Source organism: Vicugna pacos, chromosome 3 (genome assembly GCF_048564905.1).
Source record: "Vicugna pacos chromosome 3, VicPac4, whole genome shotgun sequence".
In the NCBI taxonomy this organism is placed as follows: domain Eukaryota; kingdom Metazoa; phylum Chordata; class Mammalia; order Artiodactyla; family Camelidae; genus Vicugna; species Vicugna pacos.
The window spans coordinates 5613827-5632106 of NC_132989.1; positions in this window are offsets into that span (position 1 = coordinate 5613827).

The following is an 18280-nucleotide window of genomic DNA, read 5'->3' on the forward strand; positions in this document are numbered from 1 at the left end:
GTTCATTTCAGTCACTGACATTTTGGGCTCCTGGTTGGATTTTTTTCCCCAAATCTTCTGGCACTTCAAATTCTGGCTCTGATGGTTTAAATTCACCAACAAAGAGTGAACTGAACAAACAACCCAATCCAAAAATGGACGGAAGGCCTAAACAAGAAGCAATTCTCCAATGAAGACGTATAAATGACTAATAGGCACATGAAAAAATGTTCAATATCACTAATTATCAGAGAAATGCAAATCAAAACTACAATGAAGTATCACCTCACGCCAATCAGAATGGCTGTCCTTCAAAAATCCACAGATACCCAGAGGGAATCCTAATTCAAAAAGACACCTGCACCCCAATGTTCATAGCAGCACTATTTACAATAGCCAAGACATGGAAACAACCTGAATGTCCATCAACAGATGACTGGATAAAGAAGGGGTGGTATATTTATACAATGGAATACTACTCAGCCAGGAAAAATGATAAAATAACACCATTTGCAGCAACATGGATGTCCCTGGAGAATGTCATTCTAAGTGAAGTAAGCCAGAAAGAGAAAGAAAAATACCATATGATGTCACTCATATGTGGAATCTTAAAAAAAAAAGGCAAATGAACATATGTAAAACAGAAACAGACTCACAAACGTAGAATACAGACTTGTGGTTGCCAGAGGGGAGGGGGGTGGGAAGGGATAAATTGGGAGTTTGAGATTTGCAGATGCTGGCTGGTGTATATAAAATAGATAAATAAGCGTATACTGTATATCACAGGGAAATATATTCAGTATCTTGTAACTTACAGAGGAAAGAAATGTGAAAATGAATATATGTATGTTCACATATGACTGAAGAATTCTGCTGTACATCAGAAATTGACACAACTTACAAGCTGACTATACCTTAATTATAAAAAGTGTGAATCCAAGAAATCCTAGGTCTCCAACCTTGCGCCTAACAAGAGTAGAACCTCAGGCCCACTGCTGTCCCCTCCCCCCACCGCATCATGTGGCCCCAGGTGTGTTGTGTAATTTTCAGGTCTTGTCAGTCATAAAACGTTTTTTTTCAAAGTTTCCTGATGATTGCTGAAGGTTTTAATTTGTTTTTAATTTTTATTTCTTTTGAGGGGGAAGCTATTAGGTTTTTTTTTTAATTAATTTATTTATAGAGGTACTTGGAATTGAACCCAGGACCTCATGCATTGCTAAGCATGCACTCTATCACTGAGCTATATCCTCCCCACTCCACTGAAGGGTGTTTTGCAAGCATTATAACTACTATAATCTCTGCTCCAGCCACAGTGTTAACTGTTGATAGGCTGAGACCGGTATAAAACAACTTAATATGCAGGATGTGGAATCTGGAAATTTTTGGTAAGCAGGATCAGACTTAGATAATCAAGGAAAAATGGGGGCTCTCCAGTTCTGAATGACAATAAAGCAGCAATTAATTTTTTTCTTCTATAGAACCTGTGAAGTACTCTAAGGGTAGAAAAGAGAAATAAGAACATGATTAATTTGCTCAAAAATTCAAAGTGACATTTTACTATAGTGAGAACAGAGCAGTACAATAATGCCTGATATTTGTTGTTCAATTGGAAGTCAATCTTCAGCCACCTTGATATTCTGGGCCAGTTATTCAAGAAATTTACTCATGAGGTTATTTTTCTGAATTACTGTAATTTCTCTGAAGTCTCTGTAATTACTGAATGATAGTATTTTTCTGTTGCCTTATGCAAGAATTATAAAGGGGTAATCGGGATGAATTTTAATTGGCAAATGTTTTGGAAAGTGCCAAGGTAAGCTCCTGATATCTTACTGCATAAATCCTTAAGTAAGAAAAAGAAAGATTGCAAGGCATTTTTTCATGATCATGGTCCGGGATCTTATGGACATTTTAATGAGTCCCATGTTTTCCATAGAGGAAATGTAATTCTTGTACCCTTCTGGGGACATGATGATGCCACATTAACAAAGTCTATTGTTTGTTTCCTAGCATAAGACATCTCGTTATGGAGGAAGTAAGTCAATGAGGTTTCTCTCTTTGAAGTTAATTTTTTTAAGAAGTGGGGTCACTAGGGGTAGCTCACTTTCTTCTGATACATTACTGTGCAAGCCCCAGGACCTGGTTTAGAAAACATTTAATTTTTCCATTATTCAGAATGGATATTTTCATGTTGTACCACAAACTGCATGGACCAGGAGCAACATGTTTTAGAACTGTTGCAGAGAGATTCATCTTCCAGAGAAGCAGCTCTGTAGCCATTGTGGTAACTTTTTAGTCATAACTGAAGATCAAACTTCACTTGTGCACCAAACTTCCAAAGATAGTTTTAACATTCTTGCATCCTCTTTCAGGCAGGGGAAGAAGATAAGGTATTATTTTTCTGGGCATAATGACATTGGTTTGGGTGGTAGTCAGTGTGAAGTCAGACTTTACAACATCCTGAATACTTCCTTTTCTTGGAACCTCTCATTTGGTTCCCTAGTTTGCTTTTTCTTGAATAGCTCCTGTGCTTCTGGGAGCATAAACTGAACACTTATTTATTTACTCTCAAGACACAGGCCGCTGGAAATAGTGTGGACAAGGAAGTAATTCCAGAGGCTAGAATTCATGTTCTTGTCCTGAAACAGGTACATTGACAGGAGGCACCAGCTGCTGTCATTAGACCAGCATCTCATCTCGTCTGACTAGATTGTATGTTTTATTGCAGATAGAGCAAACTATGAAATTAAAGAAACAGACTTGTGAAGACTGGATTTCAAATTAATCTTTTCATGTTGTCTCTGATTATTCCAGAAAATTTTCTTTCTCATAAAATTTCCTTGGCTCCTTTTTTTCTTCCTTCCTTCCTTCTTTCTTTCTTTTTCCTTTTTGATGCTTAATATCTTCCCTGTTCAAAGGCAGCAACAAATGGGTTTAATGGAAGCTTTCTGTATTCTTCAAAATGGAAAAAAAAAAACAACAGTCCCCTGACCCAAATATTTTTGCAGTGACACACATTTCTGAAACATCTTGCCAAGATCTAGAAACCATCTTACTGACTTAAAAGGGAATAATATCAAGATATACATTATCTGCTCAACCAACTGGTCTTACTTTTGACTACAAATAAATTTCCAGAAATTCATTTCTAAAAGATTAGCATATGCCTCACTTCTTCACTTACCACTCTGCTCCCCCTTTATTTAATTGCAGTCTCAGTTTTCTGGTCTGCTCTGGAGCTGATTGACTCCATAGACAATTAAAATGCTTGTTTTTCATATCAGCATGCTACTTCCTCTCATGGTACGTCCTGAAATCTCCTTATTCTGAAAGGACATTTGAGCTCAATGTAAAGTTTATTTTTGAGTGCAATTTTTGTTGTTTTTAAAAGGGACAGGTAGTTAGCTGACAATATTTGTGACCTTTAGCCTAGAGTTATTCCTATTCTATTTGTATAAGAAAGTTGTGTTTCCTTTATTTAAAAATAAACTAATTTTTGTGTTTTGTTATTGGATGTTACAAATGAAAAAAAAAAAGAATCTACCAAAATAGAGTAGAAAGTTGAATGGTGTATAGCAACATTTGTATACCAGAAGGTATTTTAAGGAGAATAATATTTCATGGGCTCAACACTGTGATAGCACTTTGAACTCCCACCCTATAATCACACAGTGAAATAATAGATGCCAGATATTTTCAAAGAGGGGAAAAATGTGAGTGTTAGAGAAGAAGGCAAAATATGAGAGTTACAACATTTGTTGATACAGGTGGTGTTCCTGATGGGGCCAGCTGAGGAGAGGAAACTGGAGATGTGACCCTGGAACTGGAATTCTGTGAACAGGTGGGTGTGAGTTGCTGAGGGGAATGTTCAGCAAAAGCAAGGGGAGTGGTTTTATCAAAGTTTTTTATTACAGTCAGGCTGGACACAGTGTGATATGACAACACCCAGGAGTTTTCCATACTTTAAGGTAGACGGGCTGGAGGTGCATCTTGTTCTCTGAGGGTGGCATGAATAATCAGTATAATATGAAACCACCCAGAAGATGGCTGTTTGGATAGATGATTGGACTGCAAGTGACAACACTGACTGGGTGACAAGCCAAGACACCATCGACTATGAGTACCTTATTTTTTTGTGGGTAGTACAGATAATCAATGGTTTTTAAAGGTGGTAGGTAGCTGTAGGGACACAGCATTACCTTCGAGGATGTAGAGGACCCTATCCAGTGGGATGTCTCATGTCATCATGGTGGATTGGCTCAAAACAAAGGGACCAAAAGTGCCCATGTTAGGAGATCTTTTCAGCTGCCAAATCCAAATACTAGCTTCATACAGTGGACCATATACCATAGTGTGCTGGGGGCGCAGAAAGAAGAAATAGAATTGCAAGGGAGCATAGTCAGCATTTGTCAGGGAGCTAGAAGGGAAGGTTGGTTGAACCTTGGAAGACACTCGTTAGGTATTGGTGGAAGGAACAATTATTAGCGTGAGTCATTCAATCCCAACTAGACAACCTGATTCTTTCCATGATGTGTCTGTGTATTTAAAGAAATGTGTCTTTGTTTACAAATATATTTCTACTTTAGTTAAAAACTTTAATGATGGTATTTTGCAGTACAGATGTTTTACAGTTTTGTAATAAAGGAGACATTACTTACAGTATAACTTGTTAATTTGCTGGGGTTTTTTTGAAAATTTCTTTGTGAAGTAAACTTGATAAAGATGTTTCTGAAATATTTCCAAAATTATCTACTTGTTAATTTTGTATTTTTATCTTTATTATGCTATTAGAGTCTTTTCTATGTTTTTAAAGGGATGTTTTATTACTATTCAGAATTAATTTTGTTAATTTATGTAAAATGTTACTTTTTTCAAGTTTTATTTTCTGGTATTTTTCTAACTTACTTACCTGTTCTTTTCTTATTTTGTCTTGTTTAAAAAGAGTGTTTAACTATAAAATTCTCATATTTTCATGCTTAGGATTTAAAAAAATGATACATTTAATAATCTCCAATTGAAATTTTGGCATCTTGTTTCACCTAATTTCCTACTTACTGATGGCAGTTTTACAGCAGTAAGTTAGAGGATATAATGAGTAAGGTTTCTATTCTATACATAATCGAAGTTTTCATTAAAACTTAGTAACTGGTCAATGACATAAACTTTGTGTTACCAACATGTTTGCTTTTTCTGTGCTTATTTTACTTGAGTCTGAAAATCTAACAGTGACATGTCTTCATTGTGGATTATGTTACATATATTTATAAGGCAACTGTAAGAATGATTACTTCAGCTTAAATATTAGCTTTCATAGTGTTAAACTGTGAGCTTTTGATGTTAAGAAAATTTATTTTGAGAACTTGAGGGTATTGTGTTTCTGATTTTTTCATGTCCTTTGTCTTTCTTAATAACTCTGTTTTTTCCCTTTTTATTGCTTTCTATGCAAGTTACTCAAGCATATTCCTTAATCAACTTTTTTTCACTTACTTTCTAAATATAATTTAGAAAGTAACCATTATAGATATATATAATGTGGTTTCCCACAGTTGTTCTGTCCACATGTATGGCATGTCCAATTGTGGTCCAATCAGAAGGGGTTATAGACTCAGAAAAGAGTTATTGCCTGATACGAAGGCACATGCAAATAACAATTAGAACCAGAGTTTTCATATATGAACTTGAAAATTGTAGTGAAACGCTTAAGGAATAGTCTGTTATGAGTGCAGCGTATCTACAGATCATAGTGAAAATACATACCTAGAGCTAAGCTGGGTCAGCACCAACTGCGAGCTCAGAAGTTGTAACATGGACACAAGCAATTTTTTTTCCAGTACGAGAATCTTTAACTACATCTAAAAAAAAAGACTTTGTAATGAAACTTAATGTGTGATTTGTAATCACCGTACATAAAAGAACAGCCATTTTATTTTTCTTTCTTATTTTTGGCTCAAGAGGTATGCCCCGAAGACAAGGGCTTGTTATTCAGTTAGTTTGTTAATTATTTAACCATCCTTATCATAAGAACATGTGCATGTTTGTTACAGAAAAACAAGAAAGCAAAGACAATTAAAGAATATAAATTCCATAATCCCATCCACTCGCAGACAATAATAGTTACCAACCTCATGTATATACCTTTTTCCCTATTTTCTTCTTCCAAATTTGTTTTATTATATATGTGTGTAAATAATTTCAGCTTTATTGGGAAATAATTGACATACAGAACTATAAGATATTTAAAGTATACATCATGGTAAGTATACATATATATAGGTATATAATGAAAAAATTCCCTCCATATAGTTAGTTATAACACCTATCGCCTTATGTATTTATCTTTTTTCTTTTGGTGAGAACATTTAAGTTTTATGCTTTTATTAAGTCATTCAGTATTTATTCTATGTATTTACTAACTGTTTTGTCCGAGCCCCAACACCTGGTATTGTAAAGGTACTAAGCCAAAATCTGTGATCTCAACAGGGTCACACTAGTTGTTTGTATGGAATTTAGAAAAGGGAGAGTGGGAGCTTAAGAATCCCCATGTGCATTTTTAGAAATAGGCAAAAAAGAAGTAGTCGCACTTCATTGGCATGGCAGTTCTCATTGTAGGTGGCAGACTTACCTAATGCACCTTGGGTCATCTAACATCCTGTTCTGCCATCCTTGCTTTCCATCTAATGGCATAAATGCTGTACCCTAAATGACAACATTTTAGCCCTCCTTGGGGCCCATTCACTCCTCAGCTAATAAATAGTATTGTCTTATCAACCAACTGCCTGGAGATTTGGATAGTATAAGTATGCTTCCTGAGTCTAATCACTGCTGGGTTAACTGAAAATTAGGTCCATGAACACAAAAAGTTGTTGGACCTAAGATGACCTCAGCAAGGTACTGAGTCCTAATATTGTTCTTACTCTTTTTCATAAACAGTCAATATTTTTAGGGTTATTTATAAACGTGCTACAGTGCAAGTGGGTCTCTGCCACAAGCTTCACCCAGGGGGAAGATTCCGTTTATATAATTACCTTGGCAAAGGTTTAGAGGAACTTTTCCCACTTCACATGTCCTCATTATTTACTGTTTCTATCTGGCTGCCTTGTCTAGTGGCCCTTAGCTTATCTCTGGCTCGTAGTTCACATATTCTTGTCCTGTGACAGTCAAATGGTGGCATTTTTAAATAGTGGTGGTGGTGTAGAAAAAGGGGTGGGAGTATCTAAGAGGAGGGAACACTCCCAACTCATTAATTTATTAGCATTATTCTTCTACCAAAACCAGAGGAGAGCACTACGAGAGAAGAAGACTGCAGGTCAACATTTCTAATGAACACACACACACACACTTTCAACAAAAATACTAGTAAGCCAAATTCAGCAGCACATTACATGGGTCATTAACCAAGATCCAGTGTGACTTATCCCTGGGATGGAAGGAGGATTCAACATATGCAAATCAATTAAAGTGGTACATCACATTAATATCATGAAAGAAATATATCATATGATTATCTCAATAGATACAGAAAAAGTTGTTAACATTTAACATCTATTCATGATAAAAACTACTAACAAATTTGGCATAGAAGGAACATATCTCAACATGATAAACCCCATATATGAAAAGCCCTCAGCTAACATTATACTCAGTGGTGAAAGATTTTCTTCTAAGATTAGGAAGAAGACCAGGGTGACCACTCTTGCCACTTCTATTCAATATAGTATTGAAAGTCCTAGCTAGAGCAGTCAGGCAAGAAAAAGAAAGAAAAAGTTTCAGAATTGGGGGAAAAAAGGAATAAAATTGTCTCTATTTGCAGATGACATATATATATATATGTATATATATATATATGACATGTATATATATAAATATATAACATATTTATATAATATATATAAACATATATTTTTATATATATATAACGTGTGAATCTTTCCCCATCTTGCTTGCTCTTTTCTCTTAACCTGACTAGTTAGGCTATCTGATTCTGCCCTTTGTGTGACCCTGTTCCCCAGATTCCAAGTTAGGCCACTCGCAGGTTTTAGGAGCTTACCCTCTGAGCATTTCTTTTTCTTTTCTTTTCTTTCTTTTTTTTTTTTTTTTTTGTATAATGCAGCCACTAAACTCAAGCTAGCTACTTCATAGCCTGACTATATAGGCTAACCCAGTAGATCTTATCAATAAATTCAGTAAATTTGCAGAATATGAAATTAACATACAAAAACCAGTAGCATTTCTATACTCTGAAAAAAATTTAAAAATTGATCCCATTTATCATAACATCAAAAACAATAAAGTACTTAGAAATAAATTTAACTGAGGAGGTAAAAGATCTTTATGTTGAAAATGGTAAGAAATTGGTCAAAGAAACAGAAGAAAACAAATAAATGGAAAAGTATCTTGTGTGCATGGACTGGAAGGGTTAATATTGTTAAAACATCAATACTACAAAAAGTCATGTATAGATTCAGTACAGTCACCACCAAGATTCCAATGGCATTTTTGTTTTACAGAAGTTTAAAAAAAAAAGCTCCTAAAATTTAAATGAAATCACAAAAGAACCCAAATGCCAAAGAAATTCTGAGAAAATATAACAAAGCAGGAGGTATCACACTTTCTGATTTCAAGCTATGTAATAAAGCTGTAGTCATCAAAGCAGTGTGGTACTGTCTTAAAAACAGACAAAAAGACTAATGGAACAGAATCCCAAGCCTAGAAACAACCCCAAGCTATAAAGTCAACTAATAATTAACAAAGAAGCCAAAAATACTCAGTAGACTTATCATATGATTCAGCAATCCCACTCCTGAGCATATATCCAGAGGGAGCTCTAATTGAAAAAGATACATGTGCCCCAGTGTTCACAGCAGCACTGTTGACAATAGCCAAGACTGGGAAGCAACCTAAATGTCCATCAACAGATGACTGAATAAAAAGTTATGGTATATTTACATAATGGAATACTACTCAGCCATAAAAAATAATGCCATTTGCAGCAACATGAATGGACCTGGAGATCATCATTCTAAGTGAAGTAAGCCAGAAAGAGAAAGAAAAATACCATATGATATCATTCATATGTGAAACCTTAAAAAAAAAAAGAAAAAAAAGAAAAAGAAAAAAAGGATACAAATGAACTAATCTACAAAACAGACTCACAGACATAGAAAGCAAACTTATGGTTACCAGGGGGTAAGGGGGTGGAAAACGATAAATTGGGAGTTCGAGATTTGCAAATGCTAACTACTGCATATAAAATAAACAACTAGTTTATACTGTATAGCACAGGGAACTATATTCAATATCTTGTAGTAACTTATGGTGAAAAAGAATATGAAAATGAATATATGTATCTTCCTATATGAATGAAGCATTGTGCTGTGCACCAAAAATTGACACAACATTGTAAACTCACTGTGCTTCAATAAATATATATTTAAATTTTTAAAAATAAATACATAATAAAAGTAAATTGATCATAGAAAAAAAGATCAGACTTGTGGTCATCAGAAGTGGAGAGCAGTGAGAGAGGAAATTGGAGGAACGTGGTCAAAAGTTACAAACTTAAAGTTATAAAATAGGTAAGTATTAGGGATGTAATTTTCAACATGATGACTACAGCTAACTGCTCTATGACATATAGGAAAGTGGTTAAGAGGATAAATTCTAAGGGTTCTCATCACAAAGATTTTTTTTCCTTTTTTCTCTTCTTCTTTCTTTTATTTTAATTGTATCTATACGAGAAGATGGATGTTAGCTGAACTTTTTGTGGTAATGATTTCACGATCTCTGTAAATCAAACCATCCTGCTGTATACCTTCAACTTTTACAGTGATGCAAGCCAGTGATTTCTCAATAAAGCTGGGAAAAAAGGGAAAGTAAAATGGGGTTGGAGAACTAAATGAGGGAAAAAGACCTTTGTGAGCTCAGGAAATGTACCAAATTTGGAAGAAAGATAATCTGCACATTTCCCAGATGACAGATGCTTCCCAAGGAAGCCAGTCATGGCAGCCTGAGGAGCCCCAGAATTGTCCGACATTTGTTGTAATAAATTGGGCACTGGAAATGGAACTGAGAGTCTAAGTCACCCAAGGCAAGTTACCGTATCTTAGCAATCACATCTGCCTGAGGATGGTTCCTTGAATGAATTTTAGTTCTTTGTACCCACATTTCCTCCACCACAGAACAGGGTTGATAATAACCAGATTTGCTCTTTGTCAGGGCTCTCTGAATACTATATTAATGTGAGTACTATATTAGTTTGGACTGGTTGTTCAAAACACTCAAGCTTTTTTTTGAATTCATGTTCTCACAGAGACTACTAAATATTGAGAAAAATGTGTAGAAATCTAGAAAGTTTATTACACACTTGAAAAATACTTTTGCCTAACAATAGACCTCCCTGATTATCCATTATAGTGATGGCTTATTAGTTAGATCTGTAAGACTGCAAGAGGAATTGATGCCCTTTATCATAGGATCTGAAACATAGACCCACACACCCCAAGACCTGTGTATAAACATGAGAATTGATTTCATCTTATAAGGGAGCTTTAACAATTATATCACAGGGTTTTAAAGAGCATTCCCTGAAATACTCGTATTTTAAAATATGCAAATATTTTGATGAAAGTCAGAAAATATGTTGGGAAAAAGTAATGAAATAATTTTTAGAAGATAAGATTCATTAGATTATGCTAAAACTTACAAAAGCATCGGTGTTCTTGGACACTGTTCTGGGAGCCCATGATCTCAAATGACGTACATCTGTCCACAAGTCTTTTTAGGAAACAATTCGTCATCACCGCAGCAATATCATCCATTTATACTGGCCTGCGTCAATTCTCAGAAGAGATAATGGGTAGGTCTGGGTTGAGAGATTGTCCCCAGATTGATGAAGTTCCCTTCCCAGAGTCATCCCCTTGTACTAAGGGGACAAGTGGTAGTCATGGGGAGCCAGGGCATTTCTCCAGAAAGACAAACAATTACCGAGGTATGGCACATGCTCAAGGCCCACAGCCCAGAGGTTGCCTTTGTCTCCACCAAGATCTTGAAGAAAAGCTTCAGCTAAGTTAACGGGTGACAAAAGCCAGCAGCTGACCTCTTGTTTATCCTATTATGTTGGCAGACCAAGAACAGCCAGCCATTTATCTTTCTCTTCTACATTTAACAATGTGCTGGTTCCAGTTTTAGAAGGAGAAATCTGGAGGTATAATGAGTGGAAATTAGAGGAGTGTAGAAGGTAGATGTGTTTGTCCACAGATACAAAAACAAAGCAAAAGTCAAGAAGAAACACCTAGACATCTTGATTAAGTTGTCCTCTAATTAGAGGTGGCCAAAAGAAATGTAAGCTATTGCACTGATCAAGGAAATGCTTTGATCTATACTCTTAGGAAAAACAAACTGCAAAATCATTTAAGTTAGGATTCGGTCATACTTTGTACATTGTACAAAGCATAGGTCTTTGAATAATTGCTATATAAATGAAATTAATGGATTCAATTTGTGCTAATAGCAATACAACATATACAGATTATTTTCATAGCAGCATTTAGTTTAATTTAAGAGATTGCCCCCATCTGCTTATCCTGAAGTTAATGAATGTGGAGAAGCTTGGGAGGGTAACTTTGGGGAACAAGGACATTGAGGTAAGAAGGCTTCCTGAAAAAAATTGATTACCTGTTAACTGGGAAGCCTAATTTTTAAAGTTAAAATAGCAAATGTCTAGGGAACAAAAATGAAAATAGTCAAACTATTTGACCAAGTCGATACTGGCACTTGATTTTACATTACTTTCCAGGTATAGCCTAAAAATGAGGGGAGAAAAAAAATTAACTTCCTCTGAAACACCAACCCAGCAGAAGAAGGAAGTATTTAGAGGTCCAACAAACTCAGTACAAGGGGTTGTGAGCTCATCACACTCACTGAAATAGGGGGATGAAATGCTAACACTCCAGGAAATACCTTTCCTCTACTTGCTCCCTAGAAAAGGGAGTCTTTGATATTAATCCCCAACCCCATCCCAGTGTTCCTGTCACCTATTACATTGGAAGGAATTTTTAAATGTTTCGCATTGTTAGGAAACTATGATTAAGCCCCTGTATATTTCCTAGTAAGGCTTAATTTGTTTATGCCTTTGAATTGCCTGAGTCCTAAGGGCGCCTCCTATTCCCTAGAGATGAAAGAAATGTCTTACAGGGAAACGGGTCTCAAGAGATTTTTTGTGAAGAATGTAGAAAAAGGGAAATAGTATAAGCAATTATTTCACTTCAGACCAATCACTAAAATGATTCAAATTTAGAGATGAGAGGAGAAATAATCCTTCCTAAGCATTAATTGGTTAATTACAAAAGGCTGATTGAACACTTACCTGGAGTCACAAAATATTTGGACTAACATTTCCATTGTATTTAAATTCGAATTCTCTTGTATTTAAGAATGCTACATTGCATTTACAGGGGGAATAAAAAAGTACAAACTCTTTAAATTAGCAAGCCTTAACCCTGACCCAATAGTCAACAATTCGTTCAGTGCTTGGCATACGAAAATTCATGAGGGAGAGTTGCTGTCTTGAACATTCGCACACACAATTACCTAATCCTTGGGACCAATTCCAAAGAAGATTTCCAAAATAAGCAAATTATGTTCTATAAACTTTGTCCATGCTGCGAAATAATAAAGACAATACAATCATATTCTGAATAGAACAATGGTGAGAGGAGACAGATTTTTATTTGGGTCTTGAGGAAGGCAAAAGAAATTGACCAGAGAGGGTCATTGAATAGGAAAGAGAAGGTGGTTCTTATAATAAAAAAAATTTTAATTACCAAGCAATATAAACAAACTTAATTTTCTGCCTTTCACAAGCAAACAATGCAGCATTTCTGTTATGTATTTAACTAACAGTTGTGCAACATTTTTTCTGTGTTAAGCACTATTGTAAGCTATTTTTTCACTCCCTAATCAACAGAACTCATTATATCTTCATCCAGTGGTAGAACAGAAAAGAACCAGACTTTACATCTCTGTAGATTTGGATTCAGTTCACACTCTACCATTCATAAGCCCTTTGACTATGGACAAATTAGGTTTCCTATTATATTCAGTTCCCATCTTTTAATCTCTGGTTCCAACTTCCTTTGGGATTCAGAACTTCATTATATCTAAGGATCAGATAGGTCTTCTATTTCCAGCCCCCTCATTCACAAATTCCTTTGGAGAATGTAGTATCATTTATTTAAACCAAATCTCAGTCTTGCTTGATGAGAATGAATGAATAGAATTCTTAAATTACCAGGTAAGGGAAAATGTCCAAAATATTTGAAAAAATTATTTCAGAGAAATATTATCAGAGAAAGTGCAGTATGGTAACGAAAAGAAAATCACTCCTATGACTTGTGTTAACAATAAGGAAAAACTTGGTCAGATTGTTACATCCACTTTTTAGAAAATTCTGCGAATAGTCTTTGCTCAAAAAGTCCGTGGCTTGGAAATTCAAAGAAATACTCCACTGAAAAAGTCCTTTTCTCACCCAAAAGAACAAAGCAATGAGACAGAATCTCCACATACTGATTTTGAAAAGCTAGGAGAAAGTCCACACAAGGTCCAGACTCTCTCAATGGTAGGACTCACATGAGCTGTTAATCTCTTTGATCCACTGAACCAGCAGTATCATGGGACAGACAGAGTAAAGAATGTCTTTATGATGGGAAAAAGCAACCCCAGACAGCCAGGAGTCTTGTTTCTGCTCCTCACTCTAACAGGAATGAGCTGTGTGAAATTGGCATCTCTCAGCCTTCCTGTACCTCTACCTCATTCAGAAAGTGTTGGATTCCATAATCTCACAAAGTCTCTGAAGATCTAGAACTGGTAAAGGAGAGCCATTGTGGAGAACAGTCTAGCTGTTGATGTTGCCTGAGCAAATCTATCCATCCTGTTAAAGAGAACTGACTCCATCTACTGGTACTAAAATAGAAGTCTCATAGGGACACAGTCATATTATCAATCGATAACCCTGATTTTTACCTCCCAGTCCAACTCTCAATGACTGTGATCTGGATACATGTCATTGCCTGATTCATTCTGTTATTTACTGAAGCACATAGACGAATAAAAGGAGCTCAGAGCATGTAACAAATAATGGTTCCACATTCACATCCCTGCTTCACATGGAGCAAAATATAATTTAAAAAAAATACCAAGCAAACTTATGTGCCTGCTCTTTCTAGCCTATACATCCTGTTCAACAAGGCTGAACTAACACCCAGCCTCAAAATCTGAAGGGAAGGTTCTGGTTCTGGGTAAGATGAAGTAAGCATACTCTGCCCTGTATTTTCCTTTAAATGCAACTATAAAATCTGTGTATAAAGCCCAGAGGAGCTGTCAGGAAACTATAAAATATAAATAGTTGATGACAACCAGAATACAGAGCAACAAAGAAACAGGTGATGAGCTTACCGTGTTTGTTGTTTGCTTTTTATTGAAATACAGTCACTTTACAATGTTGTATACAGTGTACAGCATGGTTCATCGTACATATACATACACATATTCCTTTTCATACTCTTTTTCACTGTAGGTTACTATCAGATATTGAATAGAGTTCCCATACAGCATGAACTTGTTGCTTATCAATTTATATATAGTAGTTAGTATGTGAAAAATCTCAAACTCCCAATTTATCCCTTCCCACCCCCTTTCTCCCTGGTAACCATAGTTTGTTTTCTATGTATATGAGTCTGTTTCTGTTTTGTAAATAAGTTCATTTGGGTTTTTTTTTCTTTAAATTGCACAGATAAGTGATACTATCATATGGTATTTTTATTTCTCTTTCTGTCTTACTTCAGTTAGAATGACAGTCTCCAGGTCCACCCATGTTGCTGCAAATGGCATTATTTACTCTTTTTTATAGCTGAGTAGTAGTCCTCTGTGTGTGTGTGTGTGTGTGTGTGTGTGTGTGTGTGTGTTTGTGTGTGTGTGTGTGTGTTGCCACAACTTCTTTAACCAGTCACCTGTCGTTGGACATTTTGGCTGTTTCCATGTCTTGGCTGTTGTAAATAGTGCAGCTCTGAACATTGGGGTGCAGGTGTCTTCTTGAATTAGTTTTCTCTGGTTATATGCCCAGGAGTGGGACTGCTGGATCATATGGTAAGTCTGTTTTTAGTCTTTTTAAGGAACTTCTATACTGTCCTCCATAGTGGCTGCAGCAATTTACATTCCCACCAGCAGTGTGGGAGTGTTCCTTTTTCTCCACAGCCTCTCCAGCATTTATTGTTTGTGGACTTTTGAATGATGGCCATTCTAACTGGTGTCAGGTGATACCTCATTGTAGTTTTGATTTGCATTTCTCTAATAATTAGCGATGGTGAGCATCTCATCAGTTGCCTGTTAGCCATCTGAATGTCTTCTTTAGAGAAATCTCTATTTAGGTCTTCTGCCCAGTTTTTTCACTGGGTTGCTTGTTTTTTAAATATTAAGCCTCCTCAGCTAGGGGTCACTATGGAAGTCCAAAAGGTGATTCTGCAAAGTGGGATCTCAGCCCTTACATCACACCACATTCCAATGAAAAACCAAGCACGTGGTGTATGAGCTGGTCCCAGGTGAATATTACTCCAGCAGAATTTTACCTTGCTAGTGTCTTTTTCACATGAAACCTTTGTATCATCCATGATTTAAGACCATTTACAGTCAATCTTATTCTACCTGTACCACCGTAGACAAACTCTTTCCCAGGGTGTAATATCTATTTCCATACACCATTACTTTTTTTCTGCTATTTTCAAATATTCTTACAGATTATCAGAATTCCACAATTTCTAGGTATTCTAACTCAACTCTCTGGTCAAATCTTTTTATCACCATTTCATCTCTTCTCCTCTTCACTTTACTTTTTGTTATATTGTATTTTATTGTATTAGTACTTTATTCCGATTTCTTTCCAACTGATGACATTTTGGAGGAGCATCTCTGAGAGTCAGTTTCCTGAGTCTCTGTAGAGACTTAGTGCAGAGGTCATTGGCCAGATTATGGATGGACTGATTTCTCACTCCATCTCATGAAACTCCCATTCACCACTAACTATATACAAGGATGAGGTTTTGGTGAAGAAGAATGTGTCCATAACTGCAGTGTCAACGCTAGGACAAATGTCACAGTTCTGAGTGGTGGTGTATCTAAGGGGGTATGGTATGAATGAGTGAACATCCTGCAACCAGGACAATTTCTTTGATTTCCTTAGAATTTCCAGGATGTACGTGTGTCTAATAAGTACTTGTTGACTTGACCCATTGTAGATTTATCACAGAAATATGGTGGCTACAGGAGGTTTTAGGTGAAAGAATAAACCTCTCGGGAAGTGATGTCTGCAGCTGTTGCCAATGCCCTAGTCCAGGTCAGCAGGAAATACACTCATTATATGTGTGTGGATGATCTAACAGTGGTTGCCATGCCACAGAGACACAGCAAGAATAAGAATAAAGACAGGGACTAGCGCTCAGAACAATAGACTAAATTTCTTCAATCTTTTATTTCCAAGATGATGCCCTATGGGTGATTTCTTGAGCTTAAAAGGGAAACTTAAATTTTGTTTTTATCAAATGGAAAGACAACAAGTGGCTACTATATAGTCCAGATTTTAACTGCGTAGAACCTAAATTCACAAGAATCAGCTGATGAAATGAAAACCTCAGTGAGAAACTGGGCATGTCTGACAGATCCTGAGCACTATCTTGGGTACTTTCTTGCCTTGTAATTCTAAACAACTCCTTTCCTCTCTGAATTTTGTCACATCATTTGCAAATGGAGTAAAAAAACCTATCTTCCATATGTCCTGTGATCGTCTATATAATACAGGAAGATTATAGAAGCAACCGAATTTTACTTTATTCTTAGTATCTCCAAAACATCAAGCTAAAGTGACTTTGAAATAATTTTTCCGTTTCCATCTGGATATATTGTTTTCATAGATTCAGCCTCTGTCATAGTCTATGATTCTACTCCCCTAATAATCCCCAAAGCCTGAACTTACATTATCTACTAACAATATAAAATCAGCACACTTACCCTGGGTCTCCACCTCCAAACCCTACGTTTATACCAGGGTGCAAAATTTTGCAGCAGAGCCCTCTGGGAGTTTATAAAGAACTCTATTTATTTAATATAAAAGAAGCAAGCAAAGAGTATTTCCTATAACTAGGAAAAAGCATTTTTCTCCTTGTAGTATTGAGTGGGAAAGTACTAAAGGCAATTTTTACTAAAAGCAAGATCTAAATAACAAAACTGAAGCTATTCCTAAAGGAATAGATTGCCAATGGCTGTGGTCCATGAAAAGAAAAGTAGACATCATTGAGATATCACTTGTCTAATATTTGTCATACCTTACCTTATTTAATTTCTACTACAACTTTGTAAAGTAAGTATTATTAGCCTCATAATACAGATGAAAAAGCTAGACAACAAGAGATAACTGGTAAGAGGAAACATCAGTTCCAAACCTGGACATGGTTGCCATCACCCTCTATGCCTGGTCTGCAGCATCATTCATGCCCAGTAAAGGTGGCCATCCATTCAGAATGTTCTAGGACGGTTTCTAGTTGATGTAAGAAGTTGGACTAAGTTTATTTCAAAAACAATTATTTCCAAATCTGGCTCTCAGTAATATCTAGAGAACTTTTTAAAAACAGACCCATACTTGGAGTTTTTGATGCAAGAAATCTAAGGAGTTCTTGGAAATTCATATCTTAAAGAGTCTTATGCAAAACCAAGTTGCAGTAATACTGCTCTGAGTAGCTTCCAATTCTAATAACTTTGGCCATCAAAAGTTTTTTTGAGATAGTGGTAATTGAATATAAAACAGCTTTCTTTCAAGAGGAATATTTACAGCTGATTAAAGCAATCTGCTAAGGAAACCAAAGTTCTTCATTCTATTCCAATGTTTTTCAGTTGTACTTTTGTTTCCAAAGTCTTGGACTCCTAACTCCAGTCAACTACCTTGTAAATACTTTGGCTGTGAGAGGAAGTCAAGGAAAAGGTACAGATGACTCTAAGTAAACTCTTCCTTTTCAAAAGCAAACCAAAGAATACTCCTTAGTCATGGAGAACCAACCTCAATCTAGGACAACAAATTGTGATTTTACTGAGGTTGACTCGCCACTTTTTGAAAAACCACTGAAGTCATAACTAAAGGAGCTTCAAGAGGAGGCCACTCACATTGCCTCATTTTTAGTTGGCATCTCATGACATAGTCTGCAGACTGTGATTTGAATTAGTTCTGTACTGAGGTCCCCTGCAGTTGCAAATTTAAGCCCAAAGT